This window comes from Calliphora vicina, chromosome 3, assembly GCF_958450345.1.
Source record: "Calliphora vicina chromosome 3, idCalVici1.1, whole genome shotgun sequence".
Classification (NCBI taxonomy): Eukaryota; Metazoa; Arthropoda; class Insecta; order Diptera; family Calliphoridae; genus Calliphora; species Calliphora vicina.
This window is the reverse complement of record NC_088782.1, coordinates 94,476,635-94,491,569: the sequence shown is the minus strand read 5'-3', so window position 1 is coordinate 94,491,569 and position 14,935 is coordinate 94,476,635.

Below are 14,935 nucleotides of genomic sequence, written 5' to 3'. Positions count from 1 at the left end.
TAAAGCAACTACTGAATCTAACATATAATTGGTTTTTAAAATTTTGCATTATTGGGGACTTTATGATAGATAGAGGGTTTTGCTTTTCAAAAATATTCATTGTCTATGTATGAAAATTATCAGATATAGAGGGTTTTACATTTTATTAAAAATACGTTATATTGATTTCATTTATGTCATCTGTCTGTTTTTAACGTGATTTATTTAAGATAACTGCTAATAATACAACATAAGATAAAAAAATTAACAATATTAAACAAAAACTTATAGAAACAATGTTTTTTTTTTGCTTTTTTGTTGTTTGATTGGTGTAAATTATCGTAAAAATAATGGTATTGCAAATTCTTCCACTTATATGGCTGAATTGATGGTGGACCAGAATATAGAGGTTTAATATGTCCTCTATAAGATTGATTACGAGCAGGTAGATAGATCAATGTGATCTGTATCAAAATTTAATTTATATTTTACGATAACATCTGGAAGATATAATAGAGATCTTGCAACAGATAGTAAGAAAACATGTATTGCAAGAAGAAATTATTAAAAAAAAATTAAAAATTAATTATTTGAAGAGATAGAGAGAATTCAGAATTATTAATTGTGAGAAATAACAAAAATGCAATAAAAAGAGCAACAAAATATGTTTGTTATGAATTCACACCATAGATGAGGCCAGTTTTACTGAACATTTTACCATCAAAAAGTTGTTTTCGTGAAAATCGAAGAGGCCAGTTGTACTGAACATTTTTGATAGAAGAGACAAAAAAAAAAGAGCTAAAAAAATGTAATTAATGAATACTTCCAATCCAAATTTGTTATCGAAGGTAAAATAATAGAGATATTAGTTATTTTTAGTTAAATTTTAACTATTTTTTTCATGCTAAATTTTTGGGGTAATTTAAAATAAAATTCATAATAAATGTGAAATTAACCCTAGGCTCTCTTTTGTTATGTCTTATTTCTGACTTTCTGGTTGAATTTTCCGTTTTGGTGTATTCAGGGACTTACAGTAAAATTTCACGGATAATATTTTTGCGACACATTTTAATCTTTTAAATCCCTGTTTTAATGGTGTTTTTTTTCTTTTTTTAAAAGACCCATGCCTGATTTGTGATTTCTTATGCCGATTAAGAATAATAGTTGGGAAACTTTAAGCCCCCCTCAAATGAAATTTCAGTGTTTAAAAAACTAGACTACAAGTAGCAGTAGCAACGAAAAAACACAAGTAGTCTAGTTAAAAAATTAATAAAAACTCGGAGTCAATAATTACTACTACTACTGCTACCTTCACATTTTGGTAGCAGTAGTTGTAGTAGTACTAATAAAAGAAAAATTTAAAAGTAGCAGAGTAATTTATTTTCTATTGCTACCTTAAAAAAGAAAAAGTTTTGATGTAGCAGTCATTAGTTTTTTATTAATTCTGCTACTTTTAAAATTTAGTAGTAATAGAAGTAGCAGTTGAGGTAGTAGAAGAAGTAGCAGTTAAGTAGCAGTTGAAGTAGCAGCTAAGTAGCAGTTGAGGTAGCAATAAAATAAGTCAAAAATAAAAATCTTCAGCCAAAAAATTATATTATGTGTTGTTGTTGTGAATGTATATTTGTATATGTTGGTCGTGTTGTAAACAAAAGTTCGGCTTTTTTGTTATACACACAGAAAACACGATCTTTCTGTTAGCAACACGAATATCTGAGACGAATAAAATCGAATAATTCTTTCAAACTCTCTTAAAACAAAAACAACACACAGTGTTTAATTCTGTCAATTTTGGTGTTATGACTGAAGATTTTCTTTTTTGACTACTTTTATTGCTACCTTAACTGCTGCATCAACTGCTACTTTACTGCTACCTTAAAAATTAAAACTCGGTAACAGAGCAGTAGCAATGATTTGTATTTTTATGCTACTACTCCATTTACAATTCATGTTTTATTACTACTGCTCTGTTAAGAGTTTTATATTTTGAAGGTAGCAGTAGTTTTAAAAAAACAAGAAAACGAAAAAAGACAAATGCTACTGCTACCGCTACATACACTTTTTTGAAGCAGTAGTTGTAGCAACAGTCAACAATTTGTTAGTTATCGTAGCTTTTTAAACACTGTATACAAGTTGTAAAAAAGGTGGTAAACTTTCAAGGAAATTAAACTTGTAGACATGTTTGTATAAGAAAGGTATGAAATATCTTTTATGTCCCTTCGATCACTTTTGTTTATTTTTTGCTAAGAAATACTGGTGATTTTTTCCCTCAACCAATATAATCTTGGCCAAATAAAGCAAAACAAATTATGAGGGGCAGAGATGGATGGTGCTATGGCAACAAAGAACCAAATATAATGACAAGTAAGTAAATGTTACATGTCTGTTTGAGAGTTTGTTTGAGTGTTAATTTGTGTTCAATGTGTTCGATGTTCAATAAAAGCCGACAAAATAACTTTAATAACAGAAGAAAAAAATACAACATGTGCTTTTTGTCTTGCTAACGCTTTTGTTGTTCTCTGTTATTGTTGTTGTGCCCATTTATTATTCTTTCAATTAATTAAAATATGACCAAATATATATATATTTGGTCAATTCACAAGTTCTCCTATCATGTCATGATGTCCTAATATTTCACGACTCGGTTGCCCGGCTTAACCGACTCTTAGGCGTTCGGGTCAGGTCTCTGCTAGTTGGTTACGATAACACAATAAACATAGCATACAGAGTAATATTATTTTAGGACAGTTTGTGCTTGAAAGGCAATAACAACATTTCCAAACCATTGTGAAATATTAGAACATTATGACAATATGAGACCTTGTGAATTGACCAATTCTTGGTACGATGACAATGGCAACATTTTGCTTTTATTTGTTGGTTCCTTTTTTAGAGTAAACGAGAGGAAAATGAAACATTCATGCTATAATTACAAAATTCGATTTAAGACTAGATTATTTGTATTCCAGTATGGTGATATGTGCAAATAACAGGCGGTAAGTTATATCTGATGTAATAATATTTTGGAAGAAAAAAGTGATCTAATTGGCTTATTGAAAATCTAGGTTAAATTATTTAAGTGTAAAGAATTAAACACTAATAACTCAAGTAGAACGCTTTAATAACACTAGTCGAAACCAAATAGAACTCCTCGGGAAAAACATCTTGTTTGTATAATTTTGGGAAGCTGATCACAAATGTGTCGAAATCGTACAGTTTTCGATATATTTTTACTTGTGGGTTTTCATTAAAAACTAGTTTTGTGCTTAATAGTTCATTTCAATGGCCGCTCATTTTATTTCATAGTTCAAAAATTAACTAGGTAGTTCAATCGCTCTTTTTGAACTACCTATTTATAAAATAGAACAAGAAATGAGTGATACATGTCTTATAATAAAATATTAAATTGTCTCTCTGTTCAGAACTAATACAATAGATTCATATCTGATACTATGATACTAGAGTTAAAATGCTATTGGGTTTTTAATTTGCTGTCAGTTGCCGAATAGTTCTGAGAACGGATTCTATCCATTATGAGCCTTATTTTTTCACATTATGTCAGAATTCGTATAAAAAAGCAGGAAAAACAACGAAAATACGCATTTAGTTAAGAGCGTACTGAACTAAGTGAGCAAACGATTTAAACTAGTTCAGTTAGTTCTAATAATGCAATCGTTCAATTGAACTAGTTCGTTCATGAACTTAACTAGTCTATTAAAGATCTCGTTTTTTAGCAGTTTTATCTCAAGGATATGGAATTTAACTGTTAAGTTTTCTGCATCATAAAAATTCAAATTAAAGATAGTGCAAAAGGTTATCACAAGGTTAAATGAAACAGTACTCTAATAGTTTAAAAAAAATGTTGCTTATTGAAAACACTGAAAATAAATTAACATGGCACCCTTAAGATTCAATATTACTATTCAAATGGGTAGATACATATTATATACATACCTACAGAGATATACCTTTATAAGTATGTTAGTGTGCATGTTTGATGAATCCACCCCCTCATCTCATTAGAACTCCTTTTTTGTTAGCATTTCTGGGATCAACTTCTTTTACTTATTTTTTTTTTGTTAAAGGCATTTAAAAAGGTTAAAGACCCACAAATCGATTGACAGTAACAAAACACGCGTTTTCTGGCAACAGTTACAAACCGTAAATTTTTAGATTTTCCTTAACAAAAACGAAAAATGTCAGAGTACGCTTGGTTGGTTCGTTAGATAGATGTAGATGGATGGATGGATGCATGGCAGCCAGCTTGTTATTGCTAAAACGTGCCAAATAAATTGAAAACCTCTAAATATTGTTCCAACAGAAATAGCGCAAAAAATAAACAACAACGAAAATATCAACCACGGAAATAGAGGGTAAATAAGAAGATACGAAAGAAGTATACAAAAAGATTGAAATTTTCATAATATTTAAATACAATTGAGTATGGCTAAAATGAACTGAAGTAGGGATTGTATTACAACAAAAAGTTTAAAGTAAATTAAAAATAAATATTTTACAGAACTAGGGTCTGAATGTTTAGGGGCTTGGGAACTAGTATAAAAGTATAGTAGGCCAAAAAAAATCTATTTTTAAACCTAAACATTTAACTGTTACACAAATTCATTAAAGTCGTGCTCTACAGTAAAGCGGTGTAAATATAAGAGATTTTCTTGCTTCTGTTTTACCAATACCAATTTATGGAATTTGTAATACTCTCTAGGTGTTTAGATTGCCAAAACCAAAAAGAACCCTCTAAATGATGGTTTCTGTATTCTATGATGATGTTTAATTTTTGGATAAAAATTTGTTGTTTAACGGTTTATTTAAAAATGGGAGAATGTATGTAAAATAATGTATCTAAATCATATGCATGTAGCTAAACACATACGTATAAATATATTTACCTACAAATTTCCTACTACTCGTATCAGAAAGATGCGTGCGCTGACATTTGAGTTTCTTTTCGTGTTTGTAAATGCGGTTAAAATTTTATTTCTGTTTAAATCTTCAATTTGTTTTAAATTACAATAATTGTGTAAACAAATGTATTTTTTCTACAATTTCATTAATGATGGTTATGAGCTTAATTTAATAAGAATAAGCAAATCTTTTAATTGAAGGTTTAGGGTAATGATATGATAAGTCAAAAATAAACATATTGAAATAAAGGAAAGTTTCGGTAAATCCAAAATTGTATGTCTTCAGGTATTGTTGTATGCCAGTGTAAGTATAGAATATCCTAGAATAAGTGTCTAGATTTGTTTTTGAGAGCAAATATCTTTGATTACCATCAGATTCGTCAAATTTGTTGCCTGGATAGAAAAAAAGCTGTTTCAACGTCGCACATTGGTATAGAAAACAAGTTAGAACGGTATATTCGGCTTTGTCGAATCTTAAATACCCTCCACCTGCATACATATTTTTTAGGTTGATATACTACATATATGGAAGCTATAACCAATTATCAGCGATATTGGTATATATGGGGATTATTTATGACGAATTTCAACTTAATAGCGATATTTATAAGATATTTGTGCTAATTTAAGTGATTTTCGGAAGTGAACTTTATATGGGCGCTATGGTCAAATATTGGCCGATCCACAATAACTTTAATGTTGTGATTTCTTTTTCCACGAAACTTATTGTTGCTGAATTTTGTATGGATACTGCAATTCTGAAGGCATTTATAGACCATAGAACCATATTTCGGGAAGAAATTTATATGAGGGCTAGGAGAAATCATGAAGCGATTCTTATAACTTTCACTAGAGTCCTTTTATTATAAAAATAACGTGTGTAAAGTTTTATGGTATTATCTGCAATATATTTACACAAATAACTAAAAATATGTGAAAATTGTAAATTTTTTTTTTAGGTTGTCTCACATTTTGGTTCATAGCTCTGGTTCTACTAAACCGATTTTGCATATTTGCAATACCAAACTGCTTAGGACAACAGTAAACATATTTTTTGCAAGTCTATCAATTTCGTTTGCGTATTTTGGACGTGAGCGTGTTTTACACAAACACACTGAAGGACAGACAGACGGACATGGCTCAATCGACTTAGAATTTCATAAGGATCAAGAAAATATATACTTTGTTGGGTCTCAGGTGGTGGGTATAAAAAGGGCAAAATTAATCAGTAACTTGACATGCCGAGGTCAAGTTTTGATTTTTGACCGCATAGGTTCAAGGTCGAGGCCGATGTCCAACTCTTTTTCGGAAATTGCGGGATTCCTGATTAAATGTTTAAAAATTTGTTTTTATTTCTCGGTTTTCAATAGAAAAATCTATGCAACTGTAAAATTTCATTAAAACCTATTCATAAAAATTCAAATTTATTTGTTGCTTTCAATATAAAATAAGAAAAAAAAAGTTCGTTCGCATTTAGTGAGCCAGGCTCTTAATATAAATTTGAAAAATTTTTATCTTTGCAAAAACTCAATAAAAAGTAGTTTTTGTCATGAATTTTTTAATTGTCAACCTACATGGTAAATTAATTAGGAAAAACTTAGAAACTAGAGTGTCCAAAAAAACGGTTTCCGGTTTAACCGAAAAAGTGTGTTTTTCGTTTTGATTATTGTCTTTTAAAAAACTGGTTAAACGGTTTCGGTTTTTGTCTTAAAAAAAACCGGTTAACCGGTTTATATTAAACTTTTATTTAGCATTTTTGAATTTTTAAAGCTCTATGTTTATGCAATTATTTTATATATTTTACGAAATATAATAAATCAATATTTTTAAAAATTGTATCAAAGTTTTTATAAATATATTTGATTGAGCTTTAGAAAATATATTACATTAAAACCGGTTAACCGTCTTACAAAAATCGGTATGTCAAAAAACCGAAAAGTTAAAAAAACCGAAACCGGTTGACCGGTTTTCGGTTTCGGTTTTGGATATTCTAGTTGTTGCCATGTAAAAAATATACTGTAGACATCTTATATATCAATGGATAGGAAATTTTGTATATTTTTCAAAATATATATATATATATATGGGACCATGCCGTCAAAATTCAAAACATAAACTCGACATGCCAAATTTCAAAATAGTGATTGTAATAATTTTTTCACTATCACTAAACGAAGATTTAGTGCAAAAATCTGCACTACAATTAATTAGTGCAAAATTTTAACCTGCAATCAAAAAAAGCTGCATATTTTCAAAAATGAGTGGTCATGAAATTGTTGAATCCAAATACGAAAAAAAAATTTTAAATATTTGTTTTTATTTTTAAGGAAGTATTAGTCTTAAGTTTTAAATTAGTGCACAGAAACAAACTTAAACCATTTTGAACTTAAAAATTACTGCACAATTTGAAGTTGCACTCAAATTGCAAAAAAAAAAGTTGCAATAAACTGATGGTTGCATTTTTTTAAATCAACTAATTTAATTTTGAGTGCAAAATTTTTTAACTCACTATCACTAATGTTTAGTGAGGCTGCTAATTTTCAACTCAGTACTAAATATGAACAAAAAGATTGCACTAATTTTGCACTATCACTAAGTATTAGTGCAAACTTCAAAATTAGTGCACTACCTCCATCTATGCTCTTTAATGCGATCCAAGTAGCAGAGTGATACAGATTTCATAAGAATTCCCTCAACTAACTGGTTTATTATTGTTGGTAATGGTTTCTCGTAAACTGTTCGACATGATACGAGTATAAACTTTGCACTTAAATTGTTGGTCAATTTGCAAAACTTTATGTTCCTCAGAACTATAAAATTTGATAAGTGACAAGTTGGAATTGATAAGTGTAATTTGCAAAGTTTTTGCTATTTATATATTCTCTTTGCAGTTTCTGTTCCACGTACGTTCTCTTGTTCAAAATGCAAAGTAAATTCTATTTTTTATAAGTTTGTCAAAAATTTGCAAGGTAAACGATCGCCTTACAAATTCATATTGTTATAACTAGTGAAGCTTTAAAAACCTTAAGTCGTGAATTTTTGTTCGACGATAGTGAAGACGCGGTTATGTTTGGTATAAAATTAACACCAAAAAATAAAAAATTAATTTTGAAAAAAAAAATTTTGACATAAAATTTTTGTCACTAAAAAAATTTAAAAACATTTTGAAATGAAAATTAAAAAAATATTTGTTTACGTAAAAATATTTCAAAGTATAATTTGGTGAATGGTATATAAGATTCGGCACATCCGAATATAGCTCTCTTACTTGTTCTTCAATCACATGTAACAGTGCAAGTTTTTTTCCATTTTTATTTTGCGGCTCTTTTTAACACGTTCTATTTAGCAAAGCAAAGTGAAAAGTAATAATTATTACTTGTGTTAAGACAGAAATGCAAAGATGATTAAATGCTTTGTGGAACACTTTTTGTGAAAAGGTGCAGAGGTTAGGTTAGGTTCCATGGGTAGCCACTCTTCAAGCAGCTCACTTGGGTCCATTCAAAACTGATCCCATTGTGATACCCAAGGGGGAATCACAGCATGTGTCCCAATTATACAGTGTCCCGTAATGAAGGAGACAATTAGCATTATTTGCTCACGACGAAATTCCATAAGTAGATTCGTCCTGCTGGCATCATATACGGGCCAAGTAGACCTCGTTATAACACAGGTAGACTCATTGGTCCACCTGCTTTGTGCAGATTCATAAAATATCCGCTGAACAGCCATCTTGCATTTAACAAGGGAGCTACCAGAAAAGGGGTCGATCTCATCAACATTCATCAACGCACCCCTTTTGGCCAGTTCGACTGCTAGGTGCAGCGGTGTTTATGCAAAACTTTTAAACCGAAAAATTCCAATTCCATTGAGAAATCTAAAATAATCACTATATAATTTCGTCTCAAACATAAAATAAATTTTAAGAAAAATTGGTATATTAGCCCCATTTCATGGATACGTGATTTTTACAATACATTTAATACACAAATTGTACAAATACAACATCAAAGCAGTGGCAAACTGTATTGTACGTTCATACGTATGTAAGTAGTCTGTAAAGGTACATTGCGTACAGGTAAATTTATTTTTAAACGCAAATATAAATAAATATACATAATTTAATATTTTTACTCGTACAATATTTGTAGATAATTTTTTTCGTGTGTTATTATTTTTTATAATTTACAAATTTCACTTAATAACCTCTAAAAGTTTTTAGATTTTTTTTAATATTACTATTTGTTCGTTCACATGCAACAAACGTAAGTTGTTTTAGATCTGGACGCAGTATATAAAATGATGACCGAGGCACATTAAAGGCGGACATGATGAATAAGTACGTGACACTTTAAAACACGCGATGTTGATTTTTTTTAACTTTTTTTGAGTTGGAGAACAAATTACGTGGTGATGATATGATTATTATGATGACGATATTTATTTATAAACGTTTGAACGTTTGTATGAGGTGTTGGGTCGTTAAAAAAAGGAATATAGAAATGTTATAAAAATAATTATGTATTTTAAATTACACTGGCGGTCTGACTGACAGTTTTAAGACATGTATTTAACATTATTTCCAAAGCGAACCAGCATTATTAACTTTCACTTTAGTAGAGTTTTGCCAGTAAATGATTCAGAATACGATATCAACAAATCCAATTTGAATATAATTTTGCAGCTGATCATATTAGTATTTATTTAACCTTAACTCTATTGAAAATTATCCTTACAGACTAGACAGAGATTCTTACAAAGTAGACAATTCATTCAAAATAGACAATATTCAAAATAGTTTGATAAACTCTGACATTAGATTAAATGTGGTATGAGAGTAAATTGTTATTATTTAATAAAAACTTCAAACTAACCATATATTAATACAATATTTGTGTTTGATTTCCGGATATTTTATTTAAAACTGAATACTGAGATACATAAATAAATTAATGTCCAAATTATATTAAATAGCAGTTGTTTTATAACACATAGGAGTACTAAATATAATTACCACTAGAGGATATACTCGGTAGATAGTTCATTTATAATTCGTATAAAAATAAATAGTCACAAATAAATTTTTCCAATTTAAAATTGTGTTAAATACTGAAAATAAAAAACTCAAATCCGTACTAATGGGTACATATACATTAGAGTGACAGCCGATTTTTATACCCTTCAGCTTCGTGAGAAGGGTATATATAAGTTTGTCATTCCGTTTGTAATTTCTACATTTTTCATTTCCGACCCTATAAAGTATATATATTCTGGATCCTTATAGATAGCGGAGTCGATTAAGCCATGTCCGTCTGTCTGTCTGTCTGTCTGTCTGTCTGTCTGTCTGTCTGTCTGTCTGTCTGTCTGTCTGTCTGTCTGTCTGTCTGTCTGTCTGTCTGTCTGTCTGTCTGTCTGTCTGTCTGTCTGTCTGTCTGTCTGTCTGTCTGTCTGTCTGTCTGTCTGTCTGTCTGTCTGTCTGTCTGTCTGTCTGTCTGTCTGTCTGTCTGTCTGTCTGTCTGTCTGTCTGTCTGTCTGTCCGTCTGTCTGTCTGTTGAAATCAGTTTTCTGAAGACCCCAGATATCTTCGGGATCCAAATCTTCAATAATTCTGTCAGACATGCTTTCGAGAATTTTGCTATTTAAAATCAGCAAAATCGGTCCACAAATGGCTGAGATATGAGGAAAAAACCAAGACAACCTCGATTTTTGACCTATTTTTTACCTATATCTGGATTACTAAGACATTAATATAGACAATATGGATATCTAATGATAGATATTTCAAAGACATTTGCAACGACGTATATAAGACCATAGAAAGTTGGACCTACAATGGGTCAAAATCGGGAAAAAAATTTTGAACCAGATTTTTTTTTTTAAAAAAAAAAAAATTAAAAAACAAAAAATTTTAAAATTTAAAAAAAAAAAAATTTTAAATTTAAAAAAAAAAAATTTTTAAATTTAAAAAAAAAAAAAATTTTTAAATTTAAAAAAAAAAAAATTTTAAATTTAAAAAAAAAAATGTTTAAATTTAAAAAAAAAATAACAATCGAAAAATTTGTTTTTTTCCAAAAAATTCAAAAAACAACTAAAAAAAAAATTAAATTTTGTTTACCTAAAAATATTTAAAATTTTGAAGTATAATTTGGTGAAGGGTATTTAAGATTCGGCACAGCCGAATATAGCACTCTTACTTGTTTTTTTTTAGATTTCAAAGAGTGCCGGGTGGAATATGTGACACTAGGCCTAAATGTTAAGTGCTGAAAATTTGAGCCAAATCGGGCAACGATTTCTGGACGCGCATCGAGGTCAAAGTTCAGATATATGCAAAATTTTACTGTTAATATGGAATAAATAGGTGAAACTCGTTAACTTTCTGCATTGTTTTCTAGAAATATGTAGATTTATTTATATTAATGAATATTACATTAAAAAAAAATTTTGGAAATTAACCCTGTATCTCCTTTGGTTCAAAATGACCCAAAGACTGTATTATCGCCAAAATTAGAGAAAAATGCAAATTTTTCAGTTTTTGAAAAAATTTTGCTACTAAATAAATACTTTTGCAACTGAATGCAAAAGAATCGAAATATGTACGTAATTATCGTTGTAATGAGATATAAATGACAAAATTTGGTTAAAAAATGTTAAAGTTATTACAAATTCGCCAGACCATTAACGTGTTTCAGGCCACTTGAAAAAAAATGTATGAAAAAAATTAAGATATTTCAAGAAAAATTAAAATAAAAGCTCATTTTTACTTAAAATATGGACATATTTACTTGTATATGAGTTTTTGTCTTCGTAGGATACCGTTAACCTATTCGCAGGTATGGCCAAAAAAAATAATTTTTTTAACGGCAGTTTCAAAACTCCATTTTCAAATTTTTAAAAATTTTGTTAAACAAATTTCAGATTTTTTCGATCATCACATTGGGGTTTATTGAGATCAAAATATGGAATAAAAATATGAAAAAATTATGTCAATACCTCTTACAGTTTTTCCGTACCTGCAATTTAAATTTTGCGATTTTCAAGAAAAACTAATTTTTTGTCCATATTTAGGCGAATGAGCCCAATTTCCTTACTGTTATAAATTTTAAGTAAAACTTATTCACAGTATTATAATCCTGGTAATTTTAAATATGGTCTGAAAGTTTTACTAAAATCGGAAAACGTTAACCTTTAAATCGTGAAGGTCAAAGGTCAAATTTTTCAATATTTGGAATTTCTAATGTAAAGATAGCGAAATATTATATATTTTTGGGCCGATTTTAATGCAACTTAAGGATCTGAAATTTGTTTAACAAAATTTTTAAAAATTTGAAAATGGAGTTTTGAAACAGCCGTTAAAAAAAATTATTTTTTTGGCCATACCTGCGAATAGGTTAACGGTATCCTACGAAGACAAAAACTCATATACAAGTAAATATGGACATATTTTAAGTAAAAATGAGCTTTTATTTTAATTTTTCTCGAAATATCTTAATTTTTTTCGTAAATTGTTTGTTCAAGTGGCCTGAAACACGTTAATGGTCTGGCGAATTTGTAATAACTTTACAATTTTTTAATCAAATTTTGTCATTTATATCTCATTACAACGATAATTACGTACACATTTCGATTCTTTTGCATTCAATTGCAAAAGTATTTATTTAGTAGCAACATTTTTAAAAAAACTGACAAATTTGAATTTTTCCCGAATTTTGGCGATAATACAGTTTTTGGGTCATTTTGAACCAAAGGAGATACAGGGTTAATTTCCAAATTTTTTTTTTTAGTGTAATATTCATTAATATAAATAAATCTACATATTTCTAGAAAACAATGCAGAAAGTTAACGAGTTTCACCTATTTATTCCATATTAACAGTAAAATTTTGCATATATCTGAACTTTGACCTCGATGCGCGTCCAGAAATCGTTGCCCGAAATGTTCAGCACTTAGCATTTAGGCCTAGTGTCACAATATTCCACCCGGCACTCTTCAAAATTTTAACAAAAATTTTTTTCCATACAACTGATTGTCACTCTAATATACATATGTGGTCGATTGGAAAAACTAGGTAACTCCACTTTTTGCGAAAATTGAGATAAAATCAAAAATAGAAATGAGATAAAATCAAAAATTACTCTTGTAATGTGCAGTAAAGTAAAACGTGCAAAGATTTTAACTTGAAAACCCAAAAGTGAAATTGAGAAAACATGAACACTCATCACTTATTTAAACATTTATGTTTATTTTCAGGGTATAAGGAGTGAGATCGAAAAACCTTAACACACGTTTTCCTTAAAACTTTTAACCCAAGTATTATTTGATTTTTTTTGATCAAGTTCACTTTGAAAAGTATGGCAGTTATTAAGTTATCCATTCAAAAAAAACATTTAAGGATTAAAATATTTTGTAGATCTCCTTAAGGACTATTTATATTTAAACTTCAGCTCAGTCGGATCATACTTGAATTTTTGGCGAATTGTTTAAAAAATGTGAGACCCGAGGTGGCGTGTAATTTTGCTAATTAAGCGTAAAGTGTTTTATTTACAACTTTAGTATCTTTGGTGACCCCCACTGAAATGTTCCGGCAATAATTTTCTTAGAATATTTTAATCCTTAAATGTTCTTTTTGAAAGGACTTTTTTGTTTTTTTTTCATAAAAAATGGTCAAATTGACCCCTAATGAATGGATATAGCGGGTTTAGATCTTCCACATGATGTTTCTAAAGCCAATAAATAGAAAGCATTTGTAAAAGAGCTCCCAACACATCCGGTTTGCTCAGTACTCGGACTATTTGGTGCGAAAAGTTAAAGCCAATACAGGTTTAAAAACATAGTTACAAATTTCCTGACAGGAACTCTGCTAAACATTTAGAAGCCAAAAACAAAGCACGGAAACTGAAGTCAAATTTTATACAAAAATATACCTGCTGCATAATGGATGACGAAACGTATGTTCTGGAAATTTTTTCGTAGCTTCCAGGTCAATATTTTTATGGTAAATCCTCCAAACTGTCTGGAGCTAAGGCCAGTGGAGAGATATTGGGCTCTTGTTAAAAGAGAATTGAAGAGCAAAAAAAGGTGTCCAAAAGTATGGTAGAACAAAGTGACAGAAAGCACTATAAAAACCTTAATAAAAACCCTTGAAGGGTTTCCGGAAAATGTTCATAAATTCATCACTATTGATTAGAACTATAAAAATAATATTTTTTGTAAGTTGTAACAATAATTGCAATCAAATAAAAAAATCAAAACTATAGGTTTAGTGGTAAATTATGCCCTTTACCTTCGTGAGAAGGGTATATATAAGTTTGTTATTCCGTTTGTAATTTCTACAATATCATTTTGCGACCCTATAAAGTATATATATTCTGGATCTTTATAGATAGCGGAGTCGATTAAGCCATGTCCGTCTGTCTATCTGTTGAAATCAACTTTTCGAAGCACCCAAATAACTCATATGTACATCAGTATCTCCGGAATTCTTCCGGCTCTGTTGCTATCTAAAATTGAGAAAATCGGTCCACAAATGGCTGAGATATAAGGAAAAAAACCGGAGAACCTCGATTTTTGACCTATATCTGGATTACTAAGTCATTAATATAGACAATATGGATATCTAATGATAGATATTTCAAAGACCTATGCAACGACGTATATAGTACGTTATACAATTCATTATTTCTCAGCTTTAAGCAAAACTGAATATAAAATTTTCTAAAATATCAATCATCTTGCATTTCAAATCAAGCAAGATGGCTGGCTTTTATGTAAATTTTATGATGTGTTTCAATACTGTTGTTGATGTTTTTTTTTTATTTTAAATTTTAAAAATAATTTGTAAAATACATACAAATAGTACATAATAAAAATCGTAAATAAACGGAAAAAATATTGTGAAACAATACACGTTTAACAAATAGCGTTAATGTCAATAACATTGTTCGTCAATGAACTCAAGCGTTGCCATTTTCCGAGTTCATAAGCCCAATTTTTATTTTATTTTTATTTTTTGTTTCTGTGTTTTTTCTATGCCACCACTGTGATAT